Genomic DNA, 8,144 nt, shown 5'->3' on the forward strand with positions numbered 1-8,144 from the left:
GTAGTTGTAATAGCCAAATAATAATAATAATAATAATAATAATAATAAAAATAAAGAAATAATGAAATAAAGAAAGAAATGAAGAAATAAAAATAATTATAAAAAGGTTAAAAAATAATAATAATAAATAAATAAATAAATAAATAAACAAAAAAAAAAGAAGAAACAACATTTCCCCACCCCTCTCCACTAACCTCTCATCCCTTCCCACAATTATCAGTTACTGCAAAAAGAAACAGAAAAACAACCATTGTGGATGACAATGGCCTTTACTCAGTTGAGATTCACAGTAGATTAACCTGAAGATAGATCCGATCAATAAGATATATATTAAAATTTTATTTTCTTTTATCCTATTTCTTTTTTAGAGATCACAGCTACGTTAGATTTCATTAAATTATTACAATAGTTTAGCTTTGAGTTAGAAACTAATTGTAAATCATTTATACTAGTTCGAGTAAATCACGTCAAATTAGTAATATTAGATTAAATTTATATTAGTAGTCAAATGAATAGATTAAAAATAGAATAACCAATAAAATTTAATTTGTGAACAGGAAACACTGAGATAAAGGAAAGATTTGGAAACCGGGATCCACTGGAAATTTGGAATACACCAACAACCTATTAAAAGGCAACAGAGTGAATACAGATAAAAACTAAATATAGAGAGAAAAGTAAATACATAGGGCAGTAAGACACAGAAGTACTTGAAATAACTCTATCTACTTCTTTTTATACAACATAACCAAGGAAAATAAGATTTTTAATAAAAATATAATTATAGATATATAACATTTCAAGACTTTTAAGAATTGACCAATGTAAATTAGAGAAATAATTTTAGAGAGTTCCAACTTGAAACTGATGATATGGGCTCACATAGGTTGACTCGGATTTCAAATGATAGAATCGAACTTCCATTAAGAATATATTGGTGACAACAACTTAAGCTGACCAGGTAAGTAGCCTTACTATCGGCATGGTTATATTTGGTGTTGACATGTGCTCGTGGTTCTACACGTGTCATATATACTGATATGTATGAATTATCTGTGAATCGGTATGCTTATATTATGTTTATGTTATGTTATAATATGTGAATTGTATGATAATAATTATGGTACGATGTATTCAAGGATATGTTTGAGATAGGATATGAGAATGATGCACAAAACGAAATGTAACGATATGAGTAAGATAGGTTCATGAAACGTTAAGGTTAGGTTACATACCAGAGTGCTATGAATAGGGAAGATTGATGAAAGAATATGGTTAGGATATGGGTAGAAAGGGATAGGTTTGTGATAGATTGATAGAACGATAGCGTTAGGATACGTTCCTGTAATGAGATATGACTAAGGTACGTTCACGAGACGATATGACTGTGATAGGTATAAGAATGTTAAGGCTATGATAAGTTAGGGAACGATATGACCACGAAGTGTTTACGATATGACAGGTTTATGATACGATATATTGTGATGTGATATGTTATGTTTAGATTGTTTTGTGTGACCATTGAGGTAATTATTGTATGAATTGCACGTTATGAAATGACATGTTAAAAGCATGAAGTGTTATGTTATGTTTTCTAAATTGTATGTATACAACATGTTATGAAGGACATGATATCACGATAAATGAAATGAAATGTAACACCATTAGGATTATGTATGATACGTAGACTGAAAAATGAGAAATGACATGTTAAGCATGAAAGATGATAGTGGGGTTATATTCATTGAAGTCTTCCGCATTCAATGTTTATGGTACGTATACAGTAGCGACCTTAAATTAAGTAGAAAATTTCGGGTTGTTATAGGCGTAGAATTCTAACTTATGATCCTTAGATGATGATGTGATGATGTTACATGATGATGTGATGAAGTTATATGGTGACATGATGACGTTAGATAATGATATGATGATGTTATATGATGACATGACGGCGTTGGATAATGATATGATGATGTTATATGATGTTAACATGATGATGATGATGCATAATTATAAGATGATGCGAGATGTATGATGATGAAATGACTTAATATGATGATGTTCCATATTAAGATGATTCTGAGTTTGATTGATTGAGGAGTTTGTGTTTGTGTGTGCGTATGTGGTATTTGTATGTATAATTTGGGCGTGGTGGTGGTGGTGGTGCACACATCAAATTTTGTCCGAACTGGATGTCACCCCTATGATGGTTTTAATGATAGGTCCCTCGAACATGAGTTGCATGTGTTGGCATTCCCTGACCCCGATAGTGGGATCACTTACTGATTATTTTTTAAAATACTTAAGTAGTCGTGTGCTACTTCTATTTCTGGTAATGGAAAGGCATCCATGTACGGCTAACGACAAAAACACAAGGAGAGACCATGGCACATGCATGAGATAGTGGTATTTTATTTTCTTAGTCTTAGGTTAGTACAGGGTGTTTTTATTTTTGATGTTTTACTGTTTTATTTAGATTTCCTTAAGTTGTTTTAAAGATGCTTTTGAACATGTAAGTTCATGACAATGTTTTGTGATGAAGTTTCAAAGATTTAATTTGCATAAAAGCATAGATTATGATGATGGCAACAACTTTAGTTAGTAGAAATCTATGGTCATTACACTTACTTTCTAGGTTCTTGTTTTGTTCTTGGTTCGTTCTCCAAGACACTGCCCCTAGGATTTACGGTACGAGTCATGAACTTGCAAACTGTGTCCAAGGCTTCATACGTTCCAAGTGACACAGTTTGTACCTACGTTTAAGGCTTCATGTGTTCCAAGCAACGTAGTCTTATCCTGCATCTAGGCCCTACAATATGGTCTGAAAACTATACCCAAGGATTCATGTGTTTCAAGCGGTATAATCGGAATACCTACTCTCAAAACTTCTTATTATTAAGAAATTTGATTTATATCATATAAATTTAGTTAATGAATATATTTTATATAGTTGTAACGGTTAGCATTCTTCCTTATATTTAGGAATTGGTTGATAGTATATTTTCTCTCATTTTTTAGAGGTAAGTTGGTAGTTTGTATCTTATTTAAACTGTGAACACCAATGAAGCTTAGACTTTTAATCCCACCGTTTCTCATCCTTAACATGGTATCAGAGCATCATTCTTCACATGTGTCAGAGCCGGAGAAGAGAAAGACTTTTAATCCCAATGTTTCTCATCCTTAACATGGTATCGGGCATCATTCTTAACATGTGTCAGAGCTTGATTCTTTCCCTCTTTAGTACCATTTATGAATAAATGTTATCCTGAGTAGAAGTGGAAGAACATAAGAAAAGTGATAGAGATCGAAACAGAGGACGAAAAATGAATTGGGTTCACCTTTCAGAACTTATTCATATTAAGATGTTTGCGGCGAGCTATCCATCAATATGTTTTCTCCCAACAATAAAATCAAGAACATATTCATATGAAGATGTTTGTGGCGAGCTATCCAAATTTCGACACCAACAGGTAGCCTCCTAATCTCAATCCTCCTAATCTTAATCTCGATCTTGAATTGGCTACAGATGTTCTCAATTATTCTCCTAATCTCAAGACTAGGTGACAAGCATCTTCAAATTTCTCACCAAAGCTTAAAGGTGGCATACTCAAGATGTTCATATTTTCTTTCACAACATCTTTACGGGATTCAGTGATGGAATAATTTGATGATGAGAAACTCTCAAGTGATTCAAGGGAACATCGATTTCTTGGTGTTCTTAAATATCAAAATTTTCTTTTTGGCGGAATCAGCCAAATCTAGCTTCAAAATTTCAGATATTAATTTAACACATCCTTATTACATTTATCATTATGATCAACCATATATTTACGTGTTCCAATCAAATTAAATGGAAAAATACTAATTCTAGAGTAAATCATTTATGCATGAACTAAGAAAACCACATTGGGAGACAGGCCTTCAAGTTCTGAGATACATCAAATGCGGTCTATTTCTCGGTTTCGCATCTTTATGTGAAATTCAATTATTTTTTTTGGAAGTCTTAAAAACAAACCAATGTGTCTAGATCATCTGAGTTTTGCATCTTACAGGTAAATTTAATTATTTCTTGAAAATCTAAAATCTGAACCAATGTTTCAAGTTTTGCTTTGTAATGAACCTGAATTTTCAAATACTTAGAGTCCTACTAACGTCTCATGCTCATCTATAATGCCGAAGTAGAACTTTTACATGAACATCATTTATAACATAAACTTCGAAAAACACTTAAAACAACTTCTTCTCCGAAACACACCGTTATGGTCTTACGTGTTTAAATATGAAATACTCGAATTTATAGAAAATAAAAACAAACACAAAAGAATTAAAAACAATGAAATGCAAAAAAACCTTTCTAACCTAAGACTAGGAATTTAAATATGAGTCTACCTATGCACGTGCCACAATCTCTGCTCACGATGTCGCCGCCCTCCATACAAGTGCGCCTTGCATTTACCTGAAAAATGATATGGCACACGACCTGAATATTTCGAAGAATACTCAGTAAGTGACCCCAGTGTAGTGGTCATGCAAATGCAAACACATTAAATCACGGACCTGTTCAAGCAAGACTTTTGACATAATTCTCTCTAAATATGTATTTTTAATTTATTAAAGATTTGGTTGAGAGATTTTTACCAATCTCAACCTGTGGAAGCAAAATCTAAATATGTATTTTTAATTTATTAAAGATTTGGTTGAGAGATTTTTACCAATCTCAACCTGTGGAAGCAAAATGAGAAAATTTTTGGAGAGAATTGTTGGAAGAGTTGAAGCTAGTAAATTAAAAATTAACGTAGAACTTTACCCATATTTCTTGAAAGATGACGTAACCTTTTTGTTTAGTTTAATTCTAAAAAAAATTAGAGTCGATCCTAATTTCGTATACCATGCGAATAAAGCATTCATACGAGATATTTCTAAATAAAGATTATATACTCCTTCAACCCTATCACATTTAATTAATTTATTCTTTATATTAAATATACTTTAAGGTTTATGTTTAACTTTCATAAATTAGAAAGTATCAAACCTCATTTAAAAAAAATAAAAAAATCTCAATTTTTATAAATTTTAAGACTAAATTTATTAAAAATAGATATATTTAAAAATCAATAGTCTAAGGTTTGAATATGAATAAATAATTGTGATTAATGCACAATATCAACTCATAAATTACTCTATAAAAAAAATATAATTTTCAACAATATAACCGTTCTAGTTTTATTTTTTCCGTATGTCAAATAGATTTTTTTATCTAATATATATTTTATAATTTATTAACGAATAAAATATTATATTTAAATAATGTTTCATACAAAAATGAGATATAAAGTATTATTTGAGAGTAGTCTAAAAGACGGAATGGAATAAAGTGTCTTTTTTTTTTTTAAATAATTAACATTTTTTATAAATAATTAAAATATATGTTATTTTCTATTAAAAAATGGTTAATTATTTTTTCAAAACGCAAAGTATAAATGAAAAGTAAAATATATCTTTTAAAAGAATTAAAATGTCTTTTCATGATCATAAATGGTTGAATCTTCCTTTTAAAAGGCATAAATAGTTCATATTTTAAATTAAATTTGTGGACTTTTTATTTTTTATAATTTATTCTTAGTTTTATATAAAAACAAATTTCATTCTTCCCGTACAAAATAATTAAAAATAACCATTTGATTAATTCATTTTCTTATAGTAAAATCTTTCAAAACTTTTATATGACAGTAAGGTTAAAATGGAGTGTTGGTGGTGGAAAAAAAGCATGTTGAACAATTTCGAGAACATCCATCTTGTTATAGCACAACCAAAGTAGCAAATACCAAGACAACCACCCGAACAAGAAGTAATTAAAAAGATTTACAAAGGAAAATAATTTTTATTTTAGGTACAAGACTAACATTTATTTTAAAAAAAAAAAATTAGATAAGTACCACAAATTTAGGAAACAACTCCAATTAAATTAATTATATGATTAAACCTATAATTTTAACTAATTTTAAATAATACGAACCATTAGTCAAATAATAGATTATCAGAACTTAGTACCATGCATAAAGTGAATAAATTTAACAAATAGATTATAAATTTATTAATATTTTCAACCTAGCATTTAATTTAATATATTCATAACCATAATAAAAATTAGTTACCTATTGGTCCATCAATTACTATTTTGATCAACTAAAAGAATTATATATTTTAAATTACAAAAAGTGATGTTGATTTCTAAAAAAGAAGATAGATTATTATGGAAGGTAAAAAGCCCTTACTCTTGAATGAAACAGTATCAGAAGACACGTCTATGAAAAAATAGTGAAAATAACAAATATGCATAGAAACTCCTCGGATGGGATCCCTAAAGTTCCTATTTGCACTTCAAAAGAAGACGGGAGAGCAAAGAGAGCCGATTAAAAAAGGTCTCAAGTACGTGGAAGCATGGGTGAATCACAAGTTGACCAAGAGTAGATGGTTGATTCAGGAGCTACCCATAATTTCATGACCGAGACTAAAGCGAATCGGTTGAACATGAAACGGCATCAAGACTCGGGGAAGATGAAGGTCGTCAACTTTGTGGCCCTACCGATCCTTGTAGCGAGAAACACTACCCTCAAGTTAGGAACATGGAGTAGTCTAGTGGACTTTGTAATCATCAAAATGGATGACTTTGATGTGGTACTCGGGATGGAATTCCTATTGAAACATAAAGTGATCCCCATGCCTTTGGCTAAATGCCTAGTCATAACACGATCAACCCCTACCATTTTCCAGACAAGCATCAAACAACCTGATGGAATTAAGATGATTTTGGCTCTCCAATTTAAACGGGGTCTTGCACGTAACGAATCAACGTTCATGGTCATCCCTATGGTTGAAACTGAAGGAACGATTGAATTTGTTCCCATTGAAATACAACGCGTACTAGAGGAGTACAGCGAAGTAATGCCATAGAGTCTACCAAAGACCTTACCACCTCATCAAGACATAGACCACGTGATCGAACTGATGCCTGGGTCGAAACCCCTAGCAAAAAATTCCTACAGAATGACTCCACCTGAGTTAGCGGAGCTACGGAAGCAAATGGATGAACTACTTACTATCCAGTTTATCAAACCTACAAAAGCTTCCTACAGAGCTTCGGTGTTATTTCAGAAGAAGAAGGATGGGAGTCTTAGCCTATGCATACCGCGCCTTAAACAATATCACTGTCAGAAATAAGTACCCTCTTTCCATCATTACAAACTTGTTCAATCGACTACACGGTGCGAAGTACTTCTCAAAAGTCGAATTAAGGTCGGGATACTATCAAGTTCGGATTGTCGAGGGAGATGAACCCAAAACGACTTGCATCACTAGATATGGGGCCTTTGAATTCCTAGTCATGCCTTTTGGTCTGACTAATGCCCCTGCCACATTCTGCACACGAATGAGCCAAGTCTTCCATGAGTACCTCCATAAATTCACGGTAGTCTACTTGGACGACATAGTGGTTTACAGCTCCATCATGGAAGAGCATCAAAACCACCTGCGGTTAGTTTTCGAAAAGTTGAGAGAACACCAACTATATGTGAAGAAGGAAAAATGTGCATTCGCGCAACAACGAATCAACTTTCTTGGACACGTAATAGAAGCAGGCAGGGTAGGTATGGAAGAAAAGAAAGTCAAAGTCATCAAGGATTGGAAGACCCCCTCTTCAATGACTGAAGTGCGCTCATTCCTTGGGTTAGCAAATTACTATCAGCGGCTCGTTGAAGGATTCTCGAAGCACGCAGGTCCCTTGACTGAAATACTAAACGTTGTCAAAAAGCCTTCGAAAACTTGAAGAACACCATGATGGAATGGCCAGTTTTGGAGATTCCCAACGTGAAAAAATCCTTCGAAGATGAAACGGATGCGTCAGACTTCTCTCTACGGTGAGTCCTACTACACGAGAGACACCCCATTGCATACGAGAGTCAGAAGTTAAATGAGGCAGAAAAAAGGTATGCGGCATCCGAGAAAGAAATGTTGGTAGTAGTCCATTGTTTACGAGGTTGGAGGCAGTACCTTCTTGGAGCTAAGTTTGTAGTCAAGATAGACAACAATTTCATATGTTACTTCTTTGACCAATCCAAGTTATCGTCAAAACAAGCGATAAATCC

The sequence above is a fragment of the Cucurbita moschata genome, unplaced genomic scaffold, assembly GCF_002738365.1.
Source record: "Cucurbita moschata cultivar Rifu unplaced genomic scaffold, Cmos_1.0 Cmo_Scf00044, whole genome shotgun sequence".
Classification (NCBI taxonomy): Eukaryota; Viridiplantae; Streptophyta; class Magnoliopsida; order Cucurbitales; family Cucurbitaceae; genus Cucurbita; species Cucurbita moschata.